This window comes from Podarcis liolepis (assembly GCF_965112155.1).
Source record: "Podarcis liolepis genome assembly, chromosome: 15".
Classification (NCBI taxonomy): Eukaryota; Metazoa; Chordata; class Lepidosauria; order Squamata; family Lacertidae; genus Podarcis; species Podarcis liolepis.
In genome coordinates, this window is record NC_139566.1 from 21,191,786 (window position 1) to 21,219,002 (window position 27,217).

The 27,217-nt window shown below is 45.9% G+C and overlaps 1 long non-coding RNA gene across 1 annotated transcript; it reads left to right on the plus strand.

The window, feature by feature from the left end:
* The first annotated feature begins 312 nt into the window (after window positions 1-312).
* LOC310695040 lies at window positions 313-25,882 on the plus strand. The gene is made up of 4 exons (XR_014519885.1): window positions 313-437; window positions 2,125-2,212; window positions 23,661-23,720; window positions 25,741-25,882. It is a non-coding gene; the product is annotated as an uncharacterized lncRNA (long non-coding RNA).
* Window positions 25,883-27,217: the final 1,335 nt, after the last annotated feature.

A 27,217-nucleotide genomic window follows, 5' to 3' on the forward strand; every position in this document is an offset into this window, starting at 1 on the left:
GTTTCTGGGTCAGTTTCAAGGGCAGCCCCACGTAGAGTGAGTTACAAGAGTCAAGCCTGGAGCTGACTGTCGCATGGATCACAGTGGCGAGGTCAGGGCGAGAGAGGTAAGGACATACAGTCCATACCTAGCTTGCACTTTTGAAACTCACACTTCTCCAAACTTTGCATTGCTGTTATCCAGCCAAGTGATGTGGTGTTGTTTTTTAAAAATGTGGAAATGCATCACATTTGGGGAAATTGCTTATTATTTTACATTGTCTTATTGCTATTTCACATTTTATTTTCCGGTTAAATTTCTTTACAGCTCAGTGGGTAGGACACATTCCTTGCCTGCAGAAGACCAATCCCTGCTATCTCCAGGCAGAGCTGGGGGAAGGGGGACCCCTCTAGGATTCTCTTGAGAGCTGCTGCCAATCAGTGACAATAATGAGACAGGTGAGCCAACGGGCCTGAGCACTTTGATCCAACTTTATTTTATTTTTCGATGCTTTTTATTAACTTTCTGTTATAACACATAAACACAAACACTAAGACATAACAACAATTAAGAAACAAACTAAAAAGAAAACACAAAACAAATAACAAACCTACAATCATAAATCCATACGCTCTTGCACAAGGACTTATGTTACCCTACTTTATATTTCCTATTCTTATTCTTTTCTAGTACAGTGGTACCTCGGGTTAAGTACTTAATTCGTTCCGGAGGTCCGTACTTAACCTGAAACTGTTCTTAACCTGAAGCACCACTTTAGCTAATGGGGCCTCCTGCTGCTGCTGCGCTGCCACCACACGATTTCTGTTCTCATCCTGAAGCAAAGTTCTAAACCTGAGGCACTATTTCTGGGTTAGCAGAGTCTGTAACCTGAAGCGTAGGTAACCTGAAGCGTATGTAACCTGAGGTACCACTGTAGACTTCCTCCCTCCTCAAAGTGGATCTATTTTCCTGTTTGTTAAACTGTTTCTTTCTCATTTCATCATTTCTACCCTTCTCCATCTACTGTACTTATAGATCATATTGTGGTTTGCGAAAATTATTCAAATCGTGTCCAGGTTTTGATTTGAGGACACTTTTTTTTAACGTAATCTCTGTACACTCCCCACTCTTTTTGGAACCTTTGGTTAGACTGTCCCCTAATCGTATCCGTCAATTTTGCAGTTTCAGAATATTCAAATAATCTGTCCTGCCACTCTTTTTTCATTGGTACTATTTCAGTTTTCCAATTTTTAGCTATTAATATTCTTGCTGCTGCTGTTGTGTATAAGAATATTCTCTTATTTTCATTTGGGATATCTGAATCTAATATGCCCAATAGGAAGGCTTCTGGTTTCTTCATAAAAGTTTGTTTAAATATTTTTTTCAACTCTTCATATACAGTATCCCAAAAGCTCTTAATTTTTTTACAGCTCCACCACATATGAAATAGTGTCCCTTCTAACTGATTGCACCTCCAGCACATATTATACAGTGGTACCTTGGGTTAAGTACTTAATTCGTTCCAGAGATCCGTTCTTAACCTGAAACTGTTCTTAACCTTAAGCACCACTTTAGCTAATGGGGCCTCCTGCTGCTGCTGTGCCACGATTTCTGTTCTCATCCTGAAGCAAAGTTCTTAACCCGAGGTACTATTTCTGGGTTAGCAGAGTCTGTAACCTGAAGCATATGTAACCTGAAGCGTATGTAACCCGAGGTACCACTGTATCTTGTTTTATACATTTTAGATATTTTGCTAGGGGTTATATACCACCTGTAAAACATCTTCCAAAAAAATTCCCTTAGTGAGTAGCAAGCCGTAAATTTCCATTCTGCTACTATGATCCAACTTTAAACTCTCATGGCTTTCCCCAAATAATTATGGGAAGTGCAGTTCATTAGGCTGCTGAGAATTGTTTAAAAGGTAAAGGACCCCTGACAGTTAAGTCCAGTCGTGAACGACTCTGGGGTTGGTTGTGGCGCTCATCTCACTTTACTGGCCGAGGGAGCCGGCGTACAACTTCCGGGTCGTGTGGCCAGCATGACTAAGCTGCTTTTGGCAAAACCAGAGAATTGTTAGGAGGCCCCAAGTCCGCTCACAGAGCTTCAATTCCCAGAGTTTATTTAACAATCAATTCCTCTTTGCAGGGAACTCTGGGAATTGGAGGGGGAGCTTTCCGAAAACTTTGAGTCCAGGCTGAAGAGCAATATCATGATATGTGTTTATGACCTACTTGTGAGTAAAGGGGGTCTACTTGTGCATAAGCAGTCCCTGCTACTCCTTCACTGTGAAATAGCTGTGGTTTAGGAGGTGAGAGCATGTAAGGCTTCCCTCCTGAGCCATCCTTTGCTTGTTTCTGCTGCCTGCTCCTCCCTCCTTCCAATATTGATTTTGGACTGTTCCTGCCTGACCTTTGAATAAGTAAATACATGATTTTACATATGATTTTAGCCTGCATAATTTATGCAAGTTAGCAGAGCTTGTTGGTATTTGGTGCTGAAACGTCGGTGCAGATTTATCTCTTTATAATGATGCGGCAAGCGCAGCATTTTTTAAGGTGTGAAATCTCTTGTCGCAAGGGTGCAGAAAATGGGAGTGAGGAATTTGCAGTCCTCCAGGTGTTTCAGGCCTACAGCTCCCATCATCCCTGGGTAGTGAGTGGCCACACTGGTTGGGGCAGAGGTGGATGGAGTAAAGCAACATTCGGAGGGGCACAGATTTCCATCTCCTGCTCTGTACAGAACCGAGGCTTTGCATACACCATCCATTTAAAGAACAGGGATTCCCTCAAAGAACCCTGGGAACTGTAGTTTGTTAGGGGAATTTTAGATCTGGGATCATCGGAAGTATAGTGTCCAGATTAAGGGAGTAATTTTAGTACTGTACTGCTCTATTTTACCCTAGTCAGACCCCACTTGGAGTCCTGCATCATGTTCTTGGTACCCCGGTTTAACAAGGATATTGACAAGCTGGAAGGTGTGCTGAGGAGGGTGACTTAGGTAATGAAGGGTCTGGAAACCAAGCCTTGTGAGGAATGGTTGAGGGAGCTGGGAGTGTTTAGCCTGGAGAAGAGGAGACTAAGAGGTGATATGATAGCCATCTTCAAATGTCTGAAGGGCTGCCACACACGGAAGAGGGGGAAAGCCTGTGTCCTCCTCCTCCAGAGGGGAGGACCTGAATCAATGGATTCAAATGACAAGAAAACAGATTCTGATGAAACATTAGGAGGAACATTCTGGTGGTAAGAGCTGTTTGATGGTGGGCCCTCCTTCATTGGATGTTTTTAAAGAACTTGGATGGTGCATCTATCAGGGACTCTTTAGCTGTGATTCCTACATTGCAGGAGGTTGAACAAGGTGGCCCTCAGGGTCCCTCCCACCTCTACCATTTTATGATTAGTAAACTATACTTCCTAGCAATCTCTTGAGACTCTTGAGAGTCCCATGGACTGCAAGAAGATCAAACCTCTCCATTCTGAAGGAAATCAGCCCTGAGTGCTCACTGGAAGGACAGATCGTGAAGCTGAGGCTCCAATACTTTGGCCACCTCATGAGAAGAGAAGACTCCCTGGAAAAGACCCAGATGTTGGGGAAGATGGAGGGCACAAGGAGAAGGGGACAACAGAGGATGAGGTGGTTGGACAGTTATAGAAGCTATGAACAATAGTTTGACCAAACTGCGGGAGTCAGTGGAAGACAGGCGTGCCTGGTGTGCTCTGATCCATGGGGTCACGAAGAGTCGGACACGACTAAATGACTAAACAAAAATAACAACAAACTACAGTTCCTAGCAATCTTTATTTAAGGCAGGGTGTACTTTAAAAATGTATGCTGTGCGTACAGCCTGAGGGATTTGATTCCTCCTTAGGCGTACAATCAATGTTTTAGATCTGACCTCTCAATACACAGCTCATAACCTCTCCAGAGCTCTGTCATTTTTCAGGAGCGGTAGAGGGATTTGGGATGCTTTCTTGGAATAGCGTGGGGAGAAACATGAAACATGCCGTGTTTGCCTTATTGCATTTGCAGCTTCCTGGACTTCCACCAGTAGGAAATTCCTGGGACAATTTTTTTCCATTGTGTGTTAATGGTTCCCCCCACTCCCTCCTCCCACAGAAGAAATGAGAGGAGTTGTGGGCGGCGAGGGTGGAGAAGACAATCGGAAACATAACAGAACAAATATTCCAGTAATGGTCCCAAATGCTTTAAACTTTAAGGGCACATCAAGTTCCACAGCGCACCAGCCCCTGTGGCTGTTTTGTCTTTCTCCCTGGACAATTTATGACCTCACTCTCCTGCTTTCTCTGACATCACGCAGCATTGCCATGGGAACAGCTTTTGTTTCCACCAACAAAGAGGTACCGCAGCAATAATGGAACAAAACACAGACACAAATTTTCCAAAAAGGATAAATTTACTTTATGGGGTTCAAGGGTTTCTTGAAAGTTGATGGGCACAAGTGCTGACATTTCAGTGCAGATGGAAACTGAGGATCCTGACCAAATCTCTCTTCCCCGCATAAAAAGTTCCTGTTTGTGCATCTGAAGTATTTGGAAGGGAGTGTGGTTTGCTACCCTGTGTCATAAGGCACATCCCTTTGTTGAAAATGTCATTCCAGAAAAGGGCAGCTCCATAGAACATATTAGGCATGGTTATAAGAACATAACCACCAGGCCAATAGCCCATCTAGTCCAGTGTCCTGTTCTTATGGTGGACAACCAGCTGCCTCCATGGGAAGCCTGCAAGCTGAGCAACAGAGCCCTCTCCCCTCCTGCAGTTTCCAGCAACTGGTATTCTAAAGCATTACAGCGGTACCTCAGGTTAAGAACTTAATTCTTTCCGGAGGTCCATTCTTAACCTGAAACTGTTCTTAACCTGAAGCACCACTTTAGCTAATGGGGCCTCCCGCTGCCACTGCACCGCTGCCATGCGATTTCTGTTCTCATCCTGAAGCAAAGTTCTTAACTCGAGGTACTATTTCTGGGTTAGCAGAGTCTGTAACCTGAAGCATCTGCAACCTGAAGCGTCTGTAACCCGAGGTACCACTGTACTGCCTCCAGCCTTGGAGGCAGAACATAATCAGACTAGTTGAAATTGATAGCCCTCTCCTGAATAAATTTCTCCACTCCTCTTTTAAAGCCATCTAACTTGGTGACCATCACTGCCTCCTGTGGAAGCCCATTAAAAAGCCTATCAATTGAAACAGCTAAACGTTCCTTGAACTTAACCAGATGCACAGTGGTGGAGTTTCATGCTTTGGCACCGGGGGGGGGGGAGAGCAGGTGGGGGCATGGCACGCCACCTGCAGGGTCATGGCACCCAGTGCGGGCAGAGGACGGGTAGCTGTGATGGCACCCCTGCACTCCTCTTCCTCCGCCAGTGCAGATGCATATTCATCAGAAAAGCCCTGCTGGATCCAGCCAACAAACCCATCTAGTCCAGCATCCTGTTCTCACAGCGGCTGGCCAGAAGTCTGTGAATTCAAGCAGGATTCATGAGCAAGAGCCCCTTCTCTCCCCACTTGCGATCCCCAGTAACTTGCATTCAGAAGAATTGCTGCCTCTGAGTGTGGAAGTAGAACATAGCCAAGGTGGCTAGCAGCCATCAATTGCCGTCTCCTCCATGAATTTGTCTAACCCTCTTTCAAAGCCAAACAAGTTGGTGGCCCTCACTTGCCTCCTGGGGAAAGGAGTTCCACAGTTCAACTTTGCACTGCACAAAGAACTTCCATTTATCAGTCCTGAATCTTACAACACTCAGCTTTACTGGATGTCCACAAGTCCTAGTGTTGCGAGAGAGGAAGAAAAACTTCCCTCTGTTCATTTTCTCCATGCCATGCGCATATATATATATATGAATGAGAGTTCTCTTTCTTGTGCATTTGCAATCATAATACACCTCTGGGAACAGCTGCGTTAAATGCCACATTGTTAACTGTTTTAAACAATAGACTCAGTTCAGTTGACAAGGGGCTTCCTGGCTGCGTCTACGTTTCCCAGTTTTTAGTTTTTAATTTATTTATTTCTGCTGATCCTTTCTTTTGTAACGAGCAATTCCAGGGATGAAGTGAGGCAGGTCTAATTAATTTCTCCTCTTGGATCTGCTTCCTGCTCAATCCATCTTTGCAAATGTCTTCCCCGAAAGCCTAACCAGCTTCAAAGGAGGTCCAAGGGAATATCTGCACATGCTCAGAGTCCTTCCGTGGTAAGGGGGAGAAGGAGGGGGAGGACTCTGCTCACAGCAGACTTTCCAGGCTGCCAGATGTGGGGGGGGGGGGTCTGCCTACACCAGTGAGGGCTTGCTCACAGTTGTCAAATGGAAGGGTGGATGCTAAAGCCAGCTTTCCGCAGAATACGGTGGTGGCTTCTGCCCTCCACTATAGTTCACTTTATTTTCTCGTTGCTTTTTCACTTTATTTACCGTATTTTTTGCTCTATAAGACTCACTTTTTCCCTCCTAAAAAGTCAGGGGAAATGTGTGTGCGTCTTATGGAGCGAATGCAGGCTGCGCAGCTATCCCAGAAGCCAGAACAGCAAGAGGGATTGCTGCTTTCACTGCGCAGCGATCCCACTTGCTGTTCTGGCTTCTGAGATTCAGAATATTTTTTTTTCTTGTTTTCCTCCTCCAAAAACTAGGTGCGTCTTGTGGTCTGGTGCGTCTTATAGAGCGAAAAATACGTCGTTTATTTATTTATTGCTTCAGATTCATACACCGCTTGGTTGTAAATAATAATAATAATAATAATAATAATAATAATAATAATAATAATGAGCAAAAAATCTTTAAAGTGGTTTTCCAAGAAAGGTAAAGCAAGGAAATTATCTATAAGAAAAATGAACAACAAGGATTTAAGGCTTTCGAGAAACTGAAATAAGGACAGACTAAACACAGAATAGCATTTGCACCCACATTCTAAACAACTGGGAAGGCTTACCTTAAACTATTGGTTTCAGCACAGTGGAGGCGCTTGCCTTGATGTCAACAGGTGGGGAGTTCCAAAGGGTAGGTGCTGCCATCCTGAAATATCGAGTTCTTGCAAATGCCAAATGGGTATTATGTGGCACATGTAATGGTACCAGGTCAGCTGATCGAAGTGGTCAAGTGTGTGTGAGAGAGAGATAAGGTGATCTCACAGGTAAACATTAGGGCCAGGGATGTCCTTCGATGGAAAGGGGGCTGTAGCTCAGTGGTAGAGCATCTGCCATGCATTCAGAAGGACCCAGGTTGAATCCCCAAAGGCATCTCCAGGGTTTGTGAGGACTTTTGCCTGAAACCCAATAGAGAGTTGCTGCCAGTCAGTGTAGACAATGCTGAGATTTTGCCTCAAACTGCTTCTGCCACCCATCTGCAGCTACACAAAGCTGTTTCATCTGCTTCCTGCTCAGTGAAGGCTAAGAATGTTCCGCCATATGAAATCCTGGAAAGTTGCTGCCAGTCAGTGTAGACATTGCTGAGCTAGATAGCTCAGTGGCCTTCCTCGGTGGAAGGAGAACCTTCTATGTTTCAAATTCTCATTTTTATGTCCCCACCCACTCTTTGGTTCAGTTCTCCACATTTTCACATCTGTTTGCAATTTTTAAAAAACCCTCGTGAAAATTCACCAGCGTTTTTGTGCAAATTTCTTCTCATATACACATTTTTGTATACAGTGCACCCTTTACACAAACCAGTTTCCCTTTGTATAATGCATTGTTGTATGAATATATATATATATATATATATATATATATATATATATGCAGGTTTTGGTGTCTTCGGGTGTCTTCCCGTGTAAGAGTTGGGGTGTCTAGGCGACGTTTCGACGAGGTCTCACTCGTCATCTTCAGGCTGGTGCTTTCGGCTTCTTGTTACTGGAACAGAGCAGGATCTCAGTGTTTGAGTTCCTATAAATACTGTTGAGGGGGTGTGGTGTATAGCCTCCGACGTTCTGGGCAGAGAGGAAGTTCCCAGGTTAGTGTGACTTTTCTTCTTTTGTTCCTTAATTACTTGAGGGATATCTTGAGTGATTTCTTGAGTGATATTCTGAGTACCACTTAGGAGGGTCATTAAGTGTGGATTAGTTGCTAAAGCTTTCGTGTCTTGACCTCTTGAGCTTGTGAAGAGTTTTTCTGAGAAGATGGCTGTACTGCACTTAGTTGTGTTCTGGCTTGGCTTCGTGTATAGGGGCGAGCTGTGGTTTTGTGCCCTGTGCCAGCCAGATCTGTGTAGGGATTGCAGGGGGGTGCAGCATCCGGAGGTGCCACTATGGTTTGGCTACTGGATGGTGTCTGTAATTTATCTGTGGAGAGGGTCTGGGTTTGGGTCTGGTGTGGTTGATTGGTGATGGCGTTCTGTGTGCCTCTGGTTCTGGTGTCGGTTTTTGTGGGGAGGGCTAATTTCCAGATGTCTGGCAGGCGGGACGTGTCGTCACGCTTGTTCATGTTGTGAGGGTGTTTCTCTATCTCGATGGCTTCCATGATTATTCTCTTGTGGTGATGTTCCATGTTAAAGAGCAATTTGGAATCTGCAAAATTAATTTCGTGTCCTGTTTCTTTCATGTGTTGGAAAAGAGAGGAAGTTTTTTCTTCTTTTTTGACGGCATTCTTGTGTTCTGCGATACGTGCATTTATTCGTCTGTTTGTTTGTCCAATGTACGTGGCTGGGCAGACTTTGCAGGGTATTTCATAGACCCCTTGGTTTTCCAACTGGATTTTATCTTTGGGGTTTCTGAGGATATTGGCTATTTTTTGGTTGGTGCAAAAGGCTGTTTTGATATTGTGTTTATGGAGGATTTTGCTAATTTTATCTGTAGTGCCCTTGATATAAGGAAGGAGGGCCATGCCATTGTTTTCTTCTGTGTCTTGGTTTTTGGGGGGTGTTTCTTTTTGGATTAGCTTCGTAACCCTGTTTTGCTGGTATCCATTGGCGATTAACACATTTGAGAGATTCTGTAACTCAGTTGTCAAGTGGTCTTTGTCAGCCAGGCGTTTGGTTCTGGAGATGAGAGTCTTGGCTACGGAGTTTATTTGTGCAGGGTGGTGGTGTGATTGTGCATGTAAGTAGCGGTTGGTGTGTGTTTTTTTCCGGTAGATAGTGTGTCCTAGGGAGCCATCAGGTTTTTTGTAGATTAGGACGTCAAGGAAGGGAAGTTGGTTGTTGGCTTCTATTTCCATAGTGAATTGTATTTTGGGGTGTAGGCTGTTGAGATGTGTGAGGAAGCTATCTAGTTTTTCTTTCCCGTGTGGCCAAATTACAAAGGTGTCGTCAACATATCTGAGCCAAAGTTTGGGTTTGTGTTCTGACTTGTCTAAAGCATTGGTTTCAAAGTGTTCCATGTACAAATTTGCGATGACCGGTGAGAGGGGTGATCCCATAGGTGCTCCTTCTATCTGTTTGTATCTTTGTCCATTGTGGATGAAGTACGTGTTGGTTAGGCAGTGGTTGGTCAGGTCTAGGATGTATTCGGGGGGATTGTATTTGTTTTGAATGGCTGTCAAGGCTTCATTAATGGGCACTTGTGTGAAGAGAGATACAACATCGAAGCTCACAAGTAGGTCATCGGGATGTAGGTTTTGCTTCTTTATTGTTTCTATGAACTGGAAGGAGTTAGTAACGTGTGAAGCGATGGATTCTGCATAGGGCTGAAGTTGCTTAGCGAGAAATTTAGCGAGATTTTGTAGAGGTGAGCCTATGGAGCTGACTATTGGTCTGAGTGGTGTTCCTTCTTTGTGTATCTTGGGGAGACCGTAGAGTTTGGGGCACCTCTCTGCCCAGAACGTCGGAGGCTATACACCACACCCCCTCAACAGTATTTATAGGAACTCAAACACTGAGATCCTGCTCTGTTCCAGTAACAAGAAGCCGAAAGCACCAGCCTGAAGATGACGAGTGAGACCTCGTCGAAACGTCGCCTAGACACCCCAACTCTTACACGGGAAGACACCCGAAGACACCAAAACCTGCATTCCTGTACCCGTGAAAATCTACGAAAGCATATATATATATATATATATATATATATATATATATATATATATGCATTTTCATACACATTCTTTGGCTGGAGAACTTTGGAGAAGTGCAGATTTTGAAGGATGGCCGTGTGTTGCTTCATGCACTGTTTCAGCAAGTGTGAGGAAGGCTCAGCATTAAATTTGTACTGAATCAAATTTCTAACCTGCCCCTACTCCAGAAGTCCTGATGGTTTTGCTTATGATAGGGCAGTTATAGGGCAGTTATACGCAATCCTGCTTTATTACCACGGGGAAGGGCTGTAGCTCACTGGCTAGAGCATCTGCTATGCATTCAGAAGGTCCTAGGTTCAATCCGGGGACGCAGGTGGCGCTGTGGGTTAAACCACAGAGCCTAGGACTTGCCGATCAGAAGGTCGGTGGTTCGAATCCCCACGATGGGGTGAGCTCCCATTGCTCTGTCCCTGCTCCTGCCAACCTAGCGGTTCGAAAGCATGTCAAAGTGCAAGTAGATAAATAGCTACCACTCTGGCAGGAAGGTAAACGGCATTTCCGTGCGCTGCTCTGGTTTGCCAGAAGCAGCTTAGTCATGCTGGCCACATGACCCGGAAGCTGTATGCCGGCTCCCTCAGCCAATAAAGCGAGATGAACGCCGCAACTCCAGAGTCGGCCACGACTGGACCTAATGGTTAGGAGTCCCTTTACCTTTACCTTTAGGTTCAATCCCCGACATCTCCACGCAGGGCTGGGAGACAATTGTGTCTCATAGTGACCGACCAGATGTTCCAGTGGGAAACTTGCAAGCAGGACCTGAGCACAAGCTCACTTTCCCCTCTTGTCAAAATAAAAAAAATCCTTCCAGTAGCACCTTAAAGACCAACTAAGTTAGTTCTTGGTATGAGCTTTCGTGTGCATGCACACTTCTTCAGATACAGATATCTTCAGATATCTGAAGAAGTGTGCATGCACACGAAAGCTCATACCAAGAACTAACTTAGTTGGTCTTTAAGGTGCTACTGGAAGGATTTTTTTATTTTGACTATGGCAGACCAACACGGCTACCTATCTGTAACTGAAGCCACCCAAGTTAATGGTCATCACTGCCTCCTCTGAACTGAAAAACGTAGCCCACTAGGCCCCTTTGGTGGAAAATGCCAAGTTGTGCCTGTGGAATCGCAAGAGCCGGCAGATGAAAGCACTCTGGAAATGTTTACGGGACCAGATCCAAAGTCTGAACGATTTCCCAGACAACCGTAAGATGCTTCCAGTTTGCGTTACGAATGGGATCCGGGGGTCTGGGATGAGAAAGACGCTGCCCCTTGTATTCAGGCTTCCCTTCTCTGTGTGTGAATGGATTTGAACGTGTGTTCATTGCTTGGGCAAGTTGGGATCGAAAAGCGCTGTTTTGGCAACAACAGGAGGCTCACCGAGCGCCAAGGTAAATAATGACAGAAACGCGGTGCACACATTATTATTCCCATAATTTCCTGCTGCCCTGGGGCTGCAATAACTTACACACCCTGTGCCCCAAATGTTTTTAATTTATTTCTCAAGAACAGAATTATCTCATAGTTTCTTTCTCTCACCCCCCCTTCCCCTGCCCCATCCTTTTGCCAGGCCCGTTTTAAATATACTCTCCAGATAAGGAAACTCCTTAGCACACGTTGGAGGAAGAGGAGGGGGCTGCTTCTGTATTCCAAGCAGCACCTAGCACACTCCGCCGGCGATAAATCACTCCCGTTAATAGGGGATGCATGTGCTGTGTGCCAACAGCTATACAGCTAAAATGGGGCCACCAAAGTAACAAGGGAGGTATCAGTGGGTTCGGGAAGGTTAAACCACAAAAGAAGATTCAGGACAGATAAAGTACTTCTTTGCGCAATTCAGAGTTAAACTATGGAACTCACTTCCACAGGAGGCAGGGATGGCCACCAATTTAGATGGGTCAGCAAACTTTTTCAGCAAACTTAGCCAGGGTCAGCAAACTTTTTCAGCAGGGGGCCAGTCCACTGTCCCTCAGACCATGTGGTGGGCTGGACTATATTGGGGGGGGGGGATGAACGAATTCCTATGCCCCACAAATAACCCAGAGATGCATTTTAAATAAAAGCACACATTCTACTCATGTAAAAACACACTGATTCCTGGACCATCCATGGGCCGGATTTAGGAGGCAATTGGGCCGGATCTGGCCTCCGGGCCTTAGTTTGCCTACCCATGGATTCGACTAATTTGTGGAGGAGAGGCCTATCAATGGCTCCTAGCTAGGTTGGCTCTGCTTTGCCTCCACAGTCAGAGGCAGGAATGCTTCTGAATACCAGTCGCTGGGTACCACATGAGGGGAGAGGGTTCCTGTGCTCAAATCCTGCTTGTGAGTTTCTCACAGGCATCTTGGCCACTGTGAGATGCTGGACTAGAGGGGCCATTGGCCTGATCCAGCAGGCTCTTCCCACGTTCTTATGCAAAGTGAAGGGGGCAAAAACAAACAAACCCTGAACCAGGCTAATGAGGCACGGTGGCCATGAAACACTGCTTCTTGGGATGGGGTGTGTGGAAAACCAGTGTGGGTCAGGAAGAAATGGAGCACTCGACACTGCCCCATTTTTGATACAGGTCCCACTTGTAGGTCACACCATATATTTAAGCTTGGATGTATGAAGCTTCCCTGCACGTTATACCAAAGCGCTGCCTCCTGGCCAAGATAGGTGTAATGGGTTTGAGTTACTCGTGCGTAAACTGTCCCCGTTATGGGCTTAATTGCCTTGGTTAAACCGTCCTGACTGCACAGCCCATCTCAGCGTGGCTGCCTCAGTCGCTAGCAGAATCTGTCTGTGGGCGTTTCTTAAACCTTTTCCAGCATAGAAGCTGTCTGACTCCCAGTCGCCTCCGCCTCTCACTGCGTGGGAGTCTTCTGCACAGGGAGGGTAGTGGAGGACCTGTGCTCTCCTCACTGATGTCCAGAGAAGAATCCCGGAGCTCTCCCTCCGCTTCCCCCATTTGCCCCCCTTGATCCCTGGTGTTGCACCGATTTCCTTCCTCCTCTACCGAGCTGCGTCTCCCCCTGGTGCTGGGTCCTTCCCCTGCAGAATCTGGGAGCCTCTCCTTCGCCTCTCGCTCTGATGTCAGTTCCCTGACAATAGGCATGCCCTGCACAGGGGGGCAGAAACATAAAGGGCAAGGAACTTTGCACATGGTCAGAGGAACTCTTTGTAATTATTTCGTCTATTCGAGATCAGAAAAAAGGTTCTGTTGCATGAAATACTCATGATCCCGAACTGGGCCAAAGCCCAGATTTCTTCCAGGGAATTCACCATGCCAATTCTGACCTCCTACCCCTTTGAAGAGGCTGTCCCTGGGTGGATGGCAGAGCAGGAGTGTGCTGGCTCCATGCACAGGGCCAGATCAGACCTTTGAAGTATTGTCTGTACTCATAGAATCATAGAACAGTAGAGTTGGAAGGGACCCCAAAAGCTGTCTAGTCCAACCCCCTGCAGTGTAGGAATAGCAGCTGAAGAATCTCTGCTGCTCCAGTGGTTTCTCTGAAAGGTGGGATAAAAAAGGAATGAATGGTATGGATCTATGTTTCTATGGATATATCTGTTCCTTCAGGTACACCCTTGGCACACTTCCCCATTTTTTAAAAAACCAGTTTTGACTCTTTTCATGTTTAGTGCGAGGGTTGCCTGTTTTCAGTGGTGGGGGGAAAGTGTCGATTAGGAGATAGGGCGGTCTGTTTTTATTTGGATGAGTGTGCATATGTTTTGCCTCTTTCTGTGGTGCTGGAGTTCTGAGCGTCATCAGTTTTCCTTCTGTGAAATGGGTGTTTTGTGGCGCCCACACCAGTCTCCCAGATTTCCAAATGTGCCCGCAGGCCTAAAAAGTTCAGGGACCCCAAGAAGCAGTAAAAGCATAAAAGTGATGCTCTGCACATATAGGATATGTTAGAGTGTGCACGCATTTATTCAGCAGGACTTGGTTTAAGATCTCTCTCTACATTTCCAGCTGAACTCCTTTGCTGTATACTATACCATATGTGTGTGTGTACATATATATGTGTGTGTGTGGTATTCCATCCACACAGACACTCACTTATGCCTAGTGGTTTAATTTAGGTTTCTGCCTGCTTCCTCTTTGCTAAATATAGCCCTGATTAATTATTCAGAGCATACCTTTTGTGGCTGAGTACTTTCTCTCATAGCTGTTGAGCCCCGAGACATGTTTTCCCTTTCAATAATTAATTTTTATTTCAGAAGCGCATAGTAAAATACCTTGCAGGGAAAAAGAGGGGAAGGGTGGTCTTTGGGCGAGATGCGCTAAATCCCAAAGGGGCCGATGAGCCTGGGGTCAGGGTGCCGTACAGCGTTTCTATGTGTCAAGTCACAGTTATGCCTGGCTTTCAACTCCTAAGCAATGCTGAGAGCTAATTAACCAAGGAAGTGGCAATAGCTCAGTGGCAGAGCACCTGCCTGGCATACAGAAGGTCCCAGGTTCAATCCCCAGTGTCCCCAGGTAGGGCTGGAAATATACTGGGAAAGGCTGTGCTGGTCAGTTTTGACAATACTGAGCTAGGTAGAGTAATGTTCTGATTGATATAAGACAGCCTCCTACATTCCTGTTTGATTCAGCCCTTTATTTAGAAACATGAAGACTAGAATCTTTTCTTTCAGGGGAAGGGCTGTATCTCAGTAGGAGAGCATCTGCTTTGCTTGCAGAGGGCCCCCAGCTATATTCGTAGAGTTGGAAGGGACACCAAGGGTCATCTAGTCCAACCCCTGCACTGCAGGAATCTCAGCTAAAGCATCCCTGACAGATGGCCATCCAACCTCTGCTTTAAAACCTCCAAGGAAGGAGAGTCTACCAGCGTGGTGTAGTGGCCCAGCGTGGTGTAGTGGTTAAGAGCGGTGGACTCGTAATCTGGTGAACCGGGTTCGCTTCCCCGCTCCTCCACATGCAGCTGCTGGGTGACCTTGGGCCAGTCACACTTCTCTGAAGTCTCTCAGCCCCACTCACCTCACAGAGTGTTTGTTGTGGGGGAAGAAGGGAAAGGAGATTGTTAGCCACTTTGAGACTCCTTCGGGTAGTGATAAAGCGGGATATCAAATCCAAACTCCTCCTCCTCCTCCTCCTCCTCCTCCTCCTCCTCCTCCTCCTCCTCTTCTTCTTCTTCTTCTTCTTCTTCTTCTTCTTCTTCTTCTTCTTCTTCTTCTTCCACCTCCCATTCCACTGTCTTGTGTTCTTACGTTTCTATTGCAAAATTTGGAGAACGGGGGATTTGGAAAGAGAGCTGCATTTTGGTCTGCAGATTGTTTCTCAAAGTGCAAACTGGACGGAAGTTTCCCCGCGTCCCTACTTGACCCACTGACATTCCTTCAACCCCCCCCCCACCAACCCCTTCCCAGGTTACAGGGCAGCCTGGAAAGCAACCCCCCAGTCATGTTGGAATGGCTAATTATGGAACGTTCGAGCATTTATCTAAGAAGATGATGCTTCCTAGGAATGAGAGATGGGGTTTTGTGGGGGGAGTAACTGCCTGCCTGCCTGCCTTGGCCCCTCCCTAGCACTGCGGATTCCATTAAACAGTGTCGCCCGAGAAGAAAAGGAGTGAGGCTGGGTCAGGCTGCCTGCTGGAGTGGGTCAGACGAGGTTAAGCAGGTCAGGTCGTGTTTCTCTGTCTTCCTTGATTCCCGCCCCCCATCCCCCCAGCCTCAGGATCAATGCATAGAAATGGTGCCATTTAATCAGCTGCTAGCAATTTGAGGTCTGCACTCAAGCTGGTGGAATCAAAGGAGGGAGAAGTCTCAGAACGGAAAAGAGGAATGGATGAGAACAGTTACGTTCAAATAAAGCGAAATCATTTGCTTCTCCTTAAAAGGAATGTGCCATAAGCAGGGACAGTGTTGGCATTTGGGGCAGTTGCCTGGGCCCCCCAGTCATTGGACAGGGTCCACTACTAAGGCCTGCCCCTAACATAGGAAGCTGCCTTAAACCGAACAAAACCCTTGGTCTGTTTAGCACAGTATTGTCTACTCTGGCTGGCAGCGGAGTTTCAAACAAAGGACATTCCCAGTCCCACCTGGAGATGTTGTTGTTGTTTAGTCGATAGTCGTGTCCAACTCTTTGTGACCCCATGGACCAGAGCACGCCAGGCCCTCCTGTCTCCCACTGCCTCCCGCAGTTTGGTCAAACTCATGCTGGTAGCTTTGAGAACACTGTCCAACCATCTCGTCCTCTGTCGTCCCCTTCTCCTTGTGCCCTCAATCTTTCCCAACATCAGGGTCTTTTCCAGGGAGTCTTCTCTTCTCATGAGGTGGCCAAAGTATTGGAGCCTCAGCTTCAGGATCTGTCCTTCCAGTGAGCACTCAGGGCTGATTTCCTTCAGAATGGATGGGTTGGATCTTCTTGCAGTCCATGGGACTCAAGAGTCTCCTCCAGCACCATAACTCAAAAGCATCAATTCTTTGGCGATCAGCCTTCTTCCCACCTAGAGATGCCAGGGATCAAATCCGGGATAGCTGGTATGCATAGCAGATGCTCTACCACTCAGCTACTACCCTTCCACACCTGGCTTTGGATGGACTTGTGATATGGATGGTCCAACTGGTCAACTACCTAGAGTGGGCAGATCAGTCATCTCAGACTCAGAGATGTTCAGATAAATCTGACCTGGTATGAACCAGCTTCTTGGCATCACTTGCTTGATATAGAACTTAAGAACATCAGAAGTGCCTGTTGGATCAGGCCAGTGGCCCATCTAGTCTAGCATCCTGTTCTCCCAGTGGCCAACCAGAGGCCCCAGTGGAAAACAAACTGGCAACCAGTCCTGCTTTTTTTAAAACAGGGGTCACATGAGGTCTCAATGGAACCCCAGGCAGAAACCTGGCTGCCGCGTTTTGGACCAGCTGAAGCTCCCAAGCCAGGGGTCAGGAAACTTTTTCAGCAGGGGTCCGGTCCATTGTCCCTCAGACCTTGCGGAGGGCCAGACTATATTTTGAAAATAAAATAAAATACAGTCATACCTCGGGTTAAATAATCTTCGAGTTGAGTGCGTTCGAGTTGCGCTCCTCAGCAACCCGGAAGTAACGGAGCACGTTACTTCCGGGTTTCGCCACTTGCGCATGCGCAGATGCTCAAAATGACGTCACGCGCATGCGCAGAAGCGGCAAAAAGTGACGCGTGCGTGCGCAGACGTGCCATCGCTAGATACGTTTACCTCTAGATGCGAACGGGGCTCCGGAACGGATTCCGTTTGTATCTAGAGGTACCACTGTAAACGAATTCCTATGCCCCACAAATAACCCAGAGATGCATTTTAAATAAAAGCACACATTCTACTCATGTAAAAACACCAGGCAGCCCCCACAAATAACCCAGAGGTGCATTTTAAATAAAAGGACACATTCTACTCGTGTAAAAACATTTAGAAGGCGATTGGGCCCCTTTAGTTTGCCTACCCATGACCCAAGCTGTCTTCAAGGGAAGCCTCACGTAGTGTGCATTGCATGAAGCTCATTGAGCCATTGGTTGATCTAGATGAACTTGAGGGTCCCTTGAAACGCTGCAATTTTATTATTCTGATTATACTTAAATAAATACCCACTACAGGAGCTGGGGGATCATGGGGTATAAAATTTTCAGCAGTCGGAGCCGTTAGCCTGCCCCAAAGTTTATCATATTCCTCCCCCCCCCTATTTTGCTTCATCTTATTTACTGTTCTCACTTCCTTCTGTTTTGATTTTATGTTATGCTTGTTGTATCGTTGAAAAATCAATAAAAACTACTTTTTAAAAAAGTGTTTCTGTACCGCGGTATCGCAAAATAAACAGGGCAGTGTACAACGCCAAAATGTGAAAAGCACCATTTGAAACAAGGCAGTTAATCATTAAAGTGGCTGGCTAATTAAACAGCCGCAGAGGCCTGTCGACATAAAGAGGTCTTCAAGAGACGCCCAGAAGTAAAACAAAAATGAGGATACCTGCCGTATCTCTGCTGGAAAAGCGTCCCACAGCATGGGACTGGCAGCTCTAAATTCCTGACATCTAGATGTTGCCGGTCAGGCCTCTGTAACATGGGAGACAGCTAGCAGCTCTCCTGCGGATGATCTCAGTTATCAAGCAGGGATAGAAGGGCTCATGTGGTCTTTAAGGTATCCAGGAACCACGTTGTTTAGGGCTTTCCATATCAGTGCAAATTTGCTGGAAGAATCCAATTCCCTTTGGGAGATGACATCCCATAATGCTTTGGAATAAATAATAATAATAATAATAATAAAACTTTTATTTATATCCCACCTTCCCCGGCCAAAGTTGGGTTCAGGGCAGCTAACATCAGTATAAAATCAAACAATAATTAAATTACCTCCTAAAAACAGGTCAAAATCAAATTAAAGTCTAATTAGATGGCTTTCCGCAGGGTTAGGGTTGGGAACAGTAAGTGCTCACTGGCCCAACTGTTTACGCTGATCTTATATGGGCCTGTGAGAATGCTGGGAGGCCTTTTTCATATTAGTTCTTATACAAAAAGAGAAGGGGAGTCAGGCTGAGCCCTGACCAAAGGCCTGGTGAAACAACTCCGTCTTGCAGGCCCTGCGGAAAGATGTCAAATCCCGCAGGCCCTGATCTCTTGTGGCAGAGCATTCCACCAGGCTGGGGCCAAGGCCGAAAAGGCCCTGGCCCTGGTTGAGGCCAGCCTAATCTCTCTGAGGCCCGGGATCTCCAAGGTGTTATTAATTGTAGACCGTAAGGTCCTCCTTGGGGCTGATCTTCTCAATGGTCCTCTGTGCTTCCCAGCATGAAATAATAGAAACCATTTTTTAAAATCTCCTTCTCCTTCCTCCTGTCCATCTTCTTATCCTAGTCCCATTAGCACAATGGGCCAGTGTGTCTGGCTGTTAACCAGAAGGTTGGTGGTTCAAGCCCACCCAGGGACAGCTGTGGGCAGGATTCCTACATTGCAAGGGGTTGGACTAGATGACCCTCAGGGTCCAACAAGTCTATGATTCAATGAGTCTTCTTCAGCTTCTCGCACCCATCTTTGCATATTTGTCTTTTCAAGTTCTCTGCATCATTTTCCGTTGTTTGCTTCTTACACCCGCACAAGCCCCACAGTTTGTTTTGGGTTGTCCATCCGTTGCCTTGGTGGTCTCTTGCAATTTCAAGGTCTCCAAACTAACACTGCTTTATCCCATTGGCCTGAATCACCATGTGTCTGGCATGTGTCCATTTTAACATCAACCTCCTTTACTGATTTAGTTCTTACAATTTATATGCTGCTTGAAAGAAACCTCAAAGCAGATTACAAAAAGAATGAAACTATAAAAAATATCAACAAAACAAGTTAAAAACAACTATTTAAAACATGAAAAGAAAATCAAAATCAACAATAAGCTAAAAACCAGATGAAAACATGTGTTAACGTTCTACACAACTAGGTAAGCTCTAAAACTAATGTGGAAATCTGGCAATAATAATAATAATAATAATAATAATAATAATAATAATAATAATTTATTTATACCCCGCCCATCTGGCTGGGCTTCCCCAGCCACTCTAGGCAGCTTCCAACAAAATATTAAAATACAGTAATGCATCCATAATGCATTACTGTATTTTAATATACAGTTTATGGACAAATGTTGAAGTAGAACAATAATATATATAAAATGCATAAAGACAATGCGGAAAATTTAGAGGTGATATAAAAAGTCAGAAGAAGGAAGGAGGGAAGTCAGCTCCTAGGAGCAAGTATAAATGTAAAATGTAATACAATATGTGTATGTGTATGTAGTATGAAACTTGTAAAACTAATAAAGATTATATTGCAATAAAATAAAATAAAATAAAATAAAATACAGTAATGCATCAAACATTAAAAGCTTCCCTAAACAGGGCTCCTTTCAGGTGTCTTCTAAAAGTCTGAACCAAACTGAAGTTTGGTTAAAGATCTGTCTTGGTAGTTCAGCTGGTGGAGCATGAGACTCTTAATCTCAGGTCTGTAGGTTCAAGCCCCACATTGCGCAAAAGATTCCTGCATTGCAAGGGGTTGGACTAGATGACCCTTGTTGGCCCCTTCCAACTCTATGATTCTATGTAATGGAAAACTGGAAGAAACTGGAATGGAGAGATTTGCCTGGCCCTGCTCATACCATGCCTGCGAAGTAGGACAGTTATTACCATGTTAAAGGTTGGAAACTGAGTGTGAAAGACAGAAAGACTGGTGATGAGTCTGGCACCTGTAACAGCGCCATTTCCACATGGGAAGCAAAAGGATGGGAAGTTCCTTCCTACCAGCATCTCGGACCTCTTGGCTTTGGACATCAGTAAGCTTTTAAAGGAAGAGGCTTGGATGGGAGTCACCTGCTCCCCTTGCAAGTTTTAAATGTGGGTTTATAGCAGATTCTCCAACTGACTGAAGCCAGGCAGCATTGCTCTGCGGCAGCAAAAAGACCTAGAAAGTAGGTCGTGGATTAATCCTGCTGGTTCCAGCAATTAGAGTATACAATGGGGTCGAAAGTTCATGCTGAGCCTGGGAATGCAGATGGAGACGGAGTTTCTCCCTTTCTTAGCTGCCGCATCGTCCCTGAGCTGCTACTGGGAAGAGATTTGCCATTAATTGGGGAACTGCGTGTTCTTCAAAGCATGTCAGGGCTGGAGATGCAGGGAAAAGGGATGATAGACCCGAAGGGAAGTAACTGCCGATCAGTAAATTAATCTACTAAACAAAGAGTTGATTAACTGGCTGTGTTTAATACGTGCATGTAGATTTTAATCAGTAGGGGCTTGGGTTGGTGGAGAAATTCGACCCGGTTCGCATTCGAAGCTGATTCCATCAATTTTGCCCTTTCCGAAACAATGTGAGAACTGAAACTCAGCCATCCGAAAATTGCACATATTTGAATTTTGCAATGAGCTCTCCAGCCAAACAGTTTACTAGGCTGCATATATTGGGGAGGCAGGGATTGTGCATAGAAGTGATGTGGTAGTGAAAACAATATAACAAACAATATACCAAAAATTTACTGTATTAGGAGAAATTGGTTGCAAAAATGTGCACATTATTCAAGACTGCATACCAACATGTGTTTATTGGGCAAAATTTGCATGTCTATGTCTACATGGAGTGAAGGTGGAATGTGAGAGCAATTGTTACTCCCAGACTAAAAAAGAAAGAAAAGGGGATTGAATATGGCAGCAACTTTTATTGGTGACCACACAGCAACGGTGGAGGACCTCAGGCTAGGAGGCCAAATGTGGCCCTCCAGGCATCTTTGTCTGGCCCTCAGGGCTCTCTTTTGAAGCTGTTTTCTTTCTGGCATGTGTCATGGGAATTAATCCCACACACTCGTATGTATGTATGTACTATATTTTTGCGTATATAAGACCATATTTCCCCCCCCCCATTTTAAGTTTAAAATTGGGGGTCATCTTATACACAGAATGTTTAAAATATTTATTTCTTAATTTTGGGCTCAAAAAATACCGTAGGGGTCATCTTACACATGGAAAAATACGGTATGTACAGTGGTGCCTCGCAAGACGAAATTAATTCGTTCCGCAAGTCTCTTCGTCTTGCGGTTTTTTCGTCTTGCGATGCACGGTTTCCCATAGGAATGCATTGAAAATCAATTAATGCGTTCCTAGGGAAACCGCCTTCAGACCAGGTCCGGGGACAGTCTGTCCCCGGACCTCTTCTGAAGGCTGGGGGGACGGGGACAAGGGCTTTTCTTCCCACCCCCAGCATTTTAAAAAACCCCGGGACAGCGGAGGACTTCTCCGCTGTCCGGGCAATCTTAAAATGCTGGCGGGCGGCATTTTAAAATCGCCCCGGACAGCAGAGGACTTCTCCGCTGTCCGGGGCGATTTAAAAGCCCCTGGGAAGGCAGGCAGGGGGGACAAAGACTTTTGCCCCCCGCCAGCCTTCAGAAGAGGTCCTGGACCTCTTCTGAAGGCGGGCGGGGGGCGAAAGTCTTTGCTCCCCCCTGCCTGCCTTCAAAAGGTGTCCCCGCGGTGGCGGGAGGTGTCCCCTGCCCCCCGCCCGGCTTCAGAGCACTGGGAGAAGCGATCTCCCCGCAGCCCCTTGCTTCAAAAGAGGTCGGGGCAGCGGGAAGCTCTTCCCGCTGTCCCCAGACCTCTTTTGAAGCAAGGGGCGGTGGGGAGAAGCGATCTCCCTGCAGCCCCTTGCTTCAAAAGAGAAGACCCGCTGTCCCCGGGGCAAGCTTCGTTTTGCGAAGCAAGCCCATAGGGAAATTCGTCTTGCGAGGCAACTCGAAAACGAAAAAACCTTTCGTTTTGCGAGTTTTTCATCTCATGAGGCGTTCGTCTTGCGGGGTACCACTGTATGTATGTATGTATGTATGTATGTATGTATGTATGTATATAGCATACTCAGTATCTATAGTGCTTACAGAGTACAGGTCCCTGCCACAAGGTGTTTACAATCTAAAATATGAGAGTGGGGAAACCTCAGCTTCTGGACTGGTTGTAAGAGCAAGGCAGGTTGACTGAGGGCAGATTAAGATCAGTGGGGCAGCATCCTGTTAGCCCCAACAGGCCAGCCTGCACTGGAGAGTTTCCCAGGCTGCTCCTACACCCCTTGTTTTCTTTCTAAGGAAGGGTCCTCTCCCAATGCAGTGTGAAGGGGCAGTCGGGCTGCTCTCCCTTTCGCTTTTCAGGCTGCAGTCGTACATATTGTTTCTTGCGCTAGAAGGAACAATCTTGAGCTCCAGAGGAAGCTGGCAATAAAAAGTCGGTGTCTATAAAAAGAAACATGTGGTCGGGGAATGGGTTCCTACTCTGAGTCAAAGCAGAGCAAGTGTGGAGTCAGAAATTCCAACCCAGAAGGGGTCAGGGAGGCTTCCAAGATGACTGACGCATATGGCTTGCTGCTCTGCCTCCCCCTCCCCAACCCCTTGTCCTCCTGGCCTTTGGGATTCCAAGGAAGAATGATACCATATCGCAAGCTCTTCCTATGAGTGTTGAATACACTCTCCCCACCTCCCTCCATCCTTCCTCAGTTCTGCCCCGGTCTCCCTTTGCCAGCTCAGAGACTTCACACCGCATACAAGATGATGGCTGTGACCCAATGAAATATACTCTGCTCAGTTAACTCAATTAACTTTATTTGATTAACGTTGGTTGGTTGGTTGGTTGGTTGGTTGGTTGGTTGGTTGGTTTAGAACACTGTTACCTGGCTGTTCAGCCAAAAAGGCTCCCAGAGCAAGCTTATCTACAATCAAAACAAGACAATCCTTGCCTGCAAGCTTACAATCTAAAAAGAAACATAGCACACAAGGAAAAGGAACAAGGAGGGAAGAGGAAAACCAAAACTCAGACACCAATTTCTAAACAGTTGTTCCTATACAGACCAGCTCACCCAGCTCAAGGGCAGGAGGTCCCTGATGGAACTGGTCTCTCAAACCAGTTCCAAGGGAGTGAGCTCTGCTGCCCTGCTCTCCCACTGCTGCAGTAGCTGCCCCCAGATCGCAGTTGAGGGGAGAGTTTTAAATGTATATTGTGGATATGCCCATGATCAATCAGCTGATTATGTGGTTGTTTTCGTTTATTTTGAAATCTAACCGTAATATTAATCTACTTCGCAGCAATTCACCATACCACACACATGCACGCAGGAAATAATCATATATCACCACAAACTTATGGGCATATTTATTCTGCTGTGCTCACGAAAAAAACCTCTTCATGAAGAACATGTTCAACTTGGTGTGTTTTTTCTCTGCAGTGGCGCCTGTGATGTATTGCTTTGTTCTGACCCTGTGAAGGCAGAAACGGCGGCATGCACGTTTGTGAAATATTCTGTCTGCCCCGTGTTTACTGCACTTTGCAGATGGCAATATTTCAGCAGCAAACAACACCACTCCTCCCTGCTACCCTCCCAGCTTTCCAGACAGGGAGACTTCCCTCTCGGTATGCCCCTGACCAAATGCCAGTGCATGACACAAACTTGGGTCAGCTGGGAAAGGGGATTAAAAAAACCTAGCCCTATAATTACAGACTGTATGTCAGACAAAATACAATCGCTACCCCGCAGAAACACACTGCCAGCCCATTTTGGGTGTACGTGCGTGTGTGCAAATTGCAAACACAGAGTGTTTCAGAGACTCGGAAGCAAGAGGAATCTGCAACCAAAATGTTGCAGTGAAAATTATTGTTCCTGATTCCAGCCAGCCTTTCCTTTCCCCGGGAGACTACATTCCATCCATTCCAGAACCTAGTTTTCTTTCTCTTCCTCCAAAAGTCAACCAGCAATCCATACCCACTGAGCATGTCCATTCCTCTTTGGTTCTGCCACTGGCAGGATTCCCCCCCCCCCTTTTTGTACTTCAGCAAATTTTGAGTCCCACCCACCCAACATGCCATTTTTTCGCTCCTGTTCATAGATGATACTATTTTGGCGACATACAAACTAGCTGTCCGATAATGAGTTTGCTAATACTGTATACCAGGCACGTCCAGCTTCAAAGAGACTGCAATCTACTCCCACTATAAAAAAAAACTGACAGTGATCTAGCCATTGGATTGACCAGAGTTGTTGAGCTTTTTTGGGGGGAGGATGAAGGGACTTTGTCAAAAGCCTAATTGAAATCAAGATTTACTACATCCACAGCATGCACAGCATGCCCATTATCCACAAAGCTTGTAACTATATCAGAAAAAGAAATGAGATTTGTCTGGAATGACTTGTTTTTGAGAATTCCATGTTGGGTATTAGTATTCACAACATCCTTTGCTAAGTGCAAAGGTAAAGGTAAAGGTACCCCTGACCCTTAGGTCCAGTCGCGGACGACTCTGGGGTTGCGGCACTCATCTCGCTCTATAGGCCGAGGGAGCTGGTGTTTGTCCACAGACAGCTTCCTGGTCATGTAGCCAGCATGACTAAGTCACTTCTGGCGAACCAGAGCAGCACATGGAAAAGCCGTTTACCTTCCCGCTGTAGTGGTACCTATTTTTCTACTTGCACTTGATGTGCTTTCGAACTGCTAGGTGGGCAGGAGCAGGGACCGAACAATGGGAGCTCACCCCGTCGCGGGGATTCGAACTGCCGACCTTCTGATAGGCAAGCCCTAGGCTCTGTGGTTTAGACAACAGCGCCGCCTGTGTCCCAGTGCTCACAGACTGACTGTTTAATTATCTGTTCTAGGACCTTTCCTGGTCGAGCTTACTGGCTGGTAGTTACCTAGGTCTTCTCCCCCCCCCCCCACTTTCTGAAGATGGGGACATAATAATAATAATAGTTTAGAAAGTCTTCCAGAAGATTATTTACTTATTTAGCATACTTGAAAGACCTACATTGGCTCCCAGTACATTTCCGAGCACAATTCAAAGTGTTGGTGCTGACCTTTAAAGCCCTAAACGGCCTCGGTCCAGTATACCTGAAGGAGCGTCTCCACCCCCATCATTCTGCCCGGACACTGATGTCCAGCACCGAGGGCCTTCTGGCGGTTCCCTCATTGCGAGAAGCAAAGCTACAGGGAACCAGGCAGAGGGCCTTTTCGGTAGTGGCGCCCGCCCTGTGGAACGCCCTTCCAGCAGATGTCAAAGCGATAAACAACTACCTGACATTCAGAAGACATCTTAAGGCAGCCCTGTTCAGGGAAGTTTTTAACGTGTGATTTTACTGTATTTTTGGTTTTATGGAAGCCGCCCAGAGTGGCTGGGGAGGCCCAGCCAGATGGGCGGGGTATAAATAATAAATTATTATTATTATTATTATTATTATTATTATTATTATTATTAATAATAATAATAATTTAATTTGTCAGACTCTGCGCAATGCTTTTCTCCCTCTCTCATAACACTAGAACTCATGGACAGCCAATAAAAGTGAGTGTTGGAAGATTCAGGACAGATAAAAGAAAGTACTTCATGCAGGACATAGTTAAACTATGGAACTCGCTTCCACAGGAGGCAGTGATGGCCACCAAGTTGGACGACTTTAAAAGAGGATTAGCCACATTCCCAAAGGTAAAGGCTATCAATGGCTATGGTCTGCCTTCATAGTCAGAGGCAGTGGTGTTTGTGAATACCAGCTGCTGCTGGAGGAGGAGAGAGTGCTCTTGTGTTTGGGTCCTGTTTGCAAGTTTCTATGGGCATCTAGGTGGCATCTGGTCGGCCACTGTGAGAACAGGATGCTGGACGAAATGGGTCATTGGCCTGATCCAGCAGACTCTTTTTATGTTCTTATGGCTTGCAGCCACATAAAAATGGTTTTTAATAATTTTGTATGTTTTGAAACCTGAACCATCCTTTTATGATGTCATTCCCAGTCATTTCTATATATCCAGCTAGCTCACTGGATATATGCACTGTCTGACTCTAATTGTATAGTATTCAATAAGCCTATGAATTAGGGAGTCAGACCAAAGGCACAAAATCCCTTTCCTTTGGATACAGACAAAGTGTGACTGGGCCTGATAACATCGCTGTAGTTATCATGATGTATACGTAAAAATAATCTCAGCAGATGGTCTCGAATACACACTGCTGTTTGCAACTTAGCCTTGAATATAATCAAGAGTGGGAATCTCAGATCTTGCCAAATTTGACACCCTCTCCAAAAACGTCTCCCCGCACTGACTGAAAATGTGCCCCTGCAGGTGGTGGGTTGACAGCTTGCAGGTCCTTCTGACTGATAAGTTTCTATGTGAATCTGGAGGTGGGGGAACCTCACTCTTTTTTAATTTTAAAGTTGGATGATTTGCTTTTTCACTAAAAAAAAAAGTCCCTAGAGCAACATTCCTTATGCTGGGAATGGGGGAATTAAGGTTGCATGTGCACAACATTTTGCGCTAGAATCAATGGAGACTGAGTACTTGTTCTTTCTATACTGTCAACACACAGTCTTGATCTACCCCGTCTTATTTGCCCATGAAAAGTGCTTATTGGGAAACTGGTTTCATTCTGAAAATAGAAACTCATTGAAGATTCATTCTCAATTACCCTACAGTGTGTCCATTTTAAATGTAGGCGGTCCCAGTGATGGGTCTGTATATATTCACACCTCCCCCATGTTGTGGATGCGTGTGTACCAAGTTCACAATCACCGCTCCCTTCTTCACTCACCTGTGGAACATTCAGGGAGAAAGAGGTGTGGGTAACTTTGGCCCCATCTGCACTATAAAGTAGTGCCATGCTGCTTTCAACGGTCATGATTTACCCAAAGAATCCTGTAGTTTCTTAAGGGTGCTGTTAAAGGTAAATGGTAAAGGGACCCCTGACCATTAGGTCCAGTCGTGACTGACTCTGAGGTTGCGACGCTCAGAGTCGAGGGAGCCAGCG